The following is a 5197-nucleotide window of genomic DNA, read 5'->3' as shown; positions in this document are numbered from 1 at the left end:
TGAGGGTTTCGGACGAGAACTCATCTGTTACACGGGCACTTCAATGTTTTTTAAACTTATTTGGACTCCAGCCTATTTTTGCATTCAGTATGGATCATTCAAAGCGGCATCATCAATTTCCAACACGTTCTGACATCATTTGCTGTTTTTCCGTCATTTACCGATTTGTTTAGAGAGCTAAATGATGGTGAAATTGAAAATCACTAAAAAATGAACTCTGAAAATGTTGGAACTTGGCATGGTATCATCATTTCGCCCGCATAGCATGTGCAAAAGAGTAGAGAGGGTCACAGCGAAAACTGGACGCACCTCGTGTACAAACTGGACAATCTCTTTCGGAGCCTCAGGGTTTCGGAGGAGAACTCATCTGTTACACGGGCACTTCAATGTTTTTTAAACTTATTTGAACTCCAGCCTATTTTTGCATCCAGTATGCATCATTCAAAGCGACGTCATCAATTTCCAACACGTCCTGACATCATTTGCTATTTTTCAGTCATTTACCGACTTGTTTAGAGAGCTAAATGACGGTGAAATTGAAAATCACTACAAAATGAACTCTGAAAATGTTGGAACTTGGCATGGTATCATCATTTCGCCCGCATAGCATGTGCAAAAGAGTAGAGAGGGTCACAGCGAAAACTGGACGCACCTCGTGTACAAACTGGACAATCTCTTTCGGAGCCTCAGGGTTTCGGAGGAGAACTCATCTGTTACACGGGCACTTCAATGTTTTTTAAACTTATTTGAACTCCAGCCTATTTTTGCATCCAGTATGCATCATTCAAAGCGACGTCATCAATTTCCAACACGTCCTGACATCATTTGCTATTTTTCAGTCATTTACCGACTTGTTTAGAGAGCTAAATGACGGTGAAATTGAAAATCACTACAAAATGAACTCTGAAAATGTTGGAACTTGGCATGGTATCATCATTTCGCCCGCATTGCATGCGCAAAAGAGTAGAGAGGGTCACAGCGAAAACTGGACGCACCTCGTGTACAAACTGGACAATCTCTTTTGGAGTATGAGGGTTTCGGACAAGAACTCACCTGTGACACGGGCACTTCAATGTTTTTTAAACTTATTTGAACTCCAGCCTCTTTTTGCATTCAGTATGCATCATTCAAAGCGACGTCATCAACTTGCAACACGTTCTGACATCATTTGCTGTTTTTCCGTCATTTACCGATTTGTTTAGAGAGCTAAATGACGGTGAAATTGAAAATCACTACAAAATGAACTCTGAAAATGTTGGAACTTGGCATGGTATCATCATTTCGCCCGCATAGCATGTGCAAAAGAGTAGAGAGGGTCACGGCGAAAACTGGATGCACCTCGTGTACAAACTGGACAATCTCTTTCGGAGCCTCAGGGTTTCGGACGAGAACTCATCTGTTACACGGGCACTTCAATGTTTTTTAAACTTATTTGAACTCCAGCCTATTTCTGCATTCAGTATGCATCGTTGAAAGCGATGTCATCAATTTTCAACACGTCCTGACATCATTTGCTGTTTTTCAGTCATTTACCGACTGGTTTAGAGAGCTAAATGACGGTGAAATTGAAAATCACTACAAAATGAACTCTGAAAATGTTGGAACTTGGCATGGTATCATCATTTTGCCCGCATAGCATGTGCAATAGAGTGGAGAGGGTCACGGCGAAAGCTGGACGCACCTCGTGTACAAACTCGACAATCTCTTTCGGAGCATCAGGGTTTCGGACGAGAACTCATCTGTTACACGGGCACTTCAATGTTTTTTAAACTTATTTGAACTCCAGCCTATTTCTGCATTCAGTATGCATCATTCAAAGCGACGTCATCAATTTCCAACACGTCCTGACATCATTTGCTGTTTTTCAGTCATTTACCGACTTGTTTGGAGAGCTAAATGACGGTGAAATTGAAAATCACTACAAAAGGAACTCTGAAAATGTTGGAACTTGGCATGGTATCATCATTTCGCCCGCATAGCATGTGCAAAAGAGTAGAGAGGGTCACAGCGAAAACTGGACGCACCTCGTGTACAAACTGGACAATCTCTTTCGGAGTATGAGGGTTTCGGACGAGAACTCATCTGTTACACGGGCACTTCAATGTTTTTTAAACTTATTTGGACTCCAGCCTATTTTTGCATTCAGTATGGATCATTCAAAGCGGCATCATCAATTTCCAACACGTTCTGACATCATTTGCTGTTTTTCCGTCATTTACCGATTTGTTTAGAGAGCTAAATGACGGTGAAATTGAAAATCACTACAAAATGAACTCTGAAAATGTTGGAACTTTGCATGGTATCATCATTTTGCCCGCATAGCATGTGCAAAAGAGTGGAGAGGGTCACGGCGAAAACTGGACGCACCTCGTGTACAAACTGGACAATCTCTTTCGGAGCATCAGGGTTTCGGACGAGAACTCATCTGTTACATGGGCACTTCAATGTTTTTTAAACTTATTTGAACTCCAGCCTATTTTTCATTTAGTATGCATCATTCAAAGCGACGGCATCACTTTCCAACACGTTCTGACATCATTTGCTGTTTTTCAGTCATTTACCGATTTGTTTAGAGAGCTAAATGACGGTGAAATTGAAAATCACTACAAAATGAACTCTGAAAATGTTGGAACTTGGCATGGAATCATCATTTCGCCCGCATAGCATGTGCAAAAGAGTAGAGAGGGTCACGGCAAAAACTGGACGCACCTCGTGTACAAACTGGACAATCTCTTTTGGAGTATCAGGGTTTCGGACAAGAACTCACCTGTGACACGGGCACTTCAAAGTTTTTTAAACTTATTTGAACTCCAGCCTATTTTTGCATTCAGTATGCATCATTCAAAGCGACGTCATCAATTTCCAACACGTTCTGACATCATTTGCTATTTTTCAGTCATTTACCGATTTGTTTAGAGAGCTAAATGACGGTGAAATTGAAAATCACTACAAAATGAACTCTGAAAATGTTGGAACTTGGCATGGTATCATCATTTCACCCGCATAGCATGTGCAAAAGAGTAGAGAGGGTCACAGCGAAAACTGGACGCACCTCGTGTACAAACTGGACAATCTCTTTCGGAGTATGAGGGTTTCGGACGAGAACTCATCTGTTACACGGGCACTTCAATGTTTTTTAAACTTATTTGGACTCCAGCCTATTTTTGCATTCAGTATGGATCATTCAAAGCGGCATCATCAATTTCCAACACGTTCTGACATCATTTGTTGTTTTTCCGTCATTTACCGATTTGTTTAGAGAGCTAAATGACGGTGAAATTGAAAATTACTAAAAAATGAACTCTGAAAATGTAGGAACTTGGCATGGTATCATCATTTCGCCCGCATAGCATGTGCAAAAGAGTAGAGAGGGTCACGGCGAAAACTGGACGCACCTCGTGTACAAACTGGACCCATCTCTTTCGGAGCTTCAGGGTTTCGGACGAGAACTCATCTGTTACACGGGCACTTCAATGTTTTTTAAACTTATTTGAACTCCGGCCTATTTCTGCATTCAGTATGCATCATTCAAAGCGACGTCATCAATTTGCAACACGTCCTGACATCATTTGCTGTTTTTCAGTCATTTACCGACTTGTTTAGAGAGCTAAATGACGGTGAAATTAAAAATCACTACAAAATGAACTCTGAAAATGTTGGAACTTGGCATGGTATCATCATTTTGCCCGCATAGCATGTGCAATAGAGTGGAGAGGGTCACGGCGAAAACTGGACGCACCTCGTGTACAAACTGGACAATCTCTTTCGGATCATCGGGGTTTCGGACGAGAACTCATCTGTTACACGGGCACTTCAATGTTTTTTAAACTTATTTGAACTCCAGCCTATTTTTGTTTTCAGTATGCATCATTCAAAGCGACGTCATCAATATCCAACACGTTCTGACATCATTTGCTGTTTTTCAGTCATTTACCGATTTCTTTAGAGAGCTAAATGACGGTGAAATTGAAAATGACTACAAAATGAACTCTGAAAATGTTGGAACTTGGCATGGTATCATCATTTCGCCCGCATAGCATGTGCAAAAGAGTAGAGAGGGTCACGGCGAAAACTGGACGCACCTCGTGTACAAACTGGACAATCTCTTTCGGAGTCTCAGGGTTTCGGACGAGAACTCATCTGTTACACGGGCACTTCAATGTTTTTTAAACTTATTTGAACTCCAGCCTATTTCTGCATTCAGTATGCATCGTTCAAAGCGACGTCATCAATTTTCAACACGTCCTGACATCATTTGTTGTTTTTCAGTCATTTACCGACTGGTTTAGAGAGCTAAATGACGGTGAAATTGAAAATCACTACAAAATGAACTCTGAAAATGTTGGAACTTGGCATGGTATCATCATTTTGCCCGCATAGCATGTGCAATAGAGTGGAGAGGGTCACGGCGAAAGCTGGACGCACCTCGTGTACAAACTGGACAATCTCTTTCGGAGCATCAGGGTTTCGGACGAGAACTCATCTGTTACACGGGCACTTCAATGTTTTTGAAACTTATTTGGACTCCAGCCTATTTTTGCATTCAGTATGGATCATTCAAAGCGGCATCATCAATTTCCAACACGTTCTGACATCATTTGCTGTTTTTCCGTCATTTACCGATTTGTTTAGAGATTTAAATGACGGTGAAATTGAAAATCACTAAAAAATGAACTCTGAAAATGTTGGAACTTGGCATGGTATCATCATTTCGCCCGCATAGCATGTGCAAAAGAGTAGAGAGGGTCACGGCGAAAACTGGACGCACCTCGTGTACAAACTGGACAATCTCTTTCGGAGCCTCAGGGTTTCGGACGAGAACTCATCTGTTACACGGGCACTTCAATGTTTTTTAAACTTATTTGAACTCCAGCCTATTTCTGCATTCAGTATGCATCGTTCAAAGCGACGTCATCAATTTTCAACACGTCCTGACATCATTTGCTGTTTTTCAGTCATTTACCGACTTGTTTAGAGAGCTAAATGACGGTGAAATTGAAAATCACTACAAAATGAACTCTGAAAATGGTGGAACTTGGCATGGTATCATCATTTTGCCCGCATAGCATGTGCAATAGAGTGGAGAGGGTCACGGCGAAAGCTGGATGCACCTCGTGTACAAAGTGGACAATCTCTTTCGGAGCATCAGGGTTTCGGACGAGAACTCATCTGTTACACGGGCACTTCAATGTTTTTT

This window comes from Aegilops tauschii, chromosome 7 (genome assembly GCF_002575655.3).
Source record: "Aegilops tauschii subsp. strangulata cultivar AL8/78 chromosome 7, Aet v6.0, whole genome shotgun sequence".
Taxonomy (NCBI): domain Eukaryota; kingdom Viridiplantae; phylum Streptophyta; class Magnoliopsida; order Poales; family Poaceae; genus Aegilops; species Aegilops tauschii.
Note: the sequence above shows the minus strand (reverse complement) of the source record.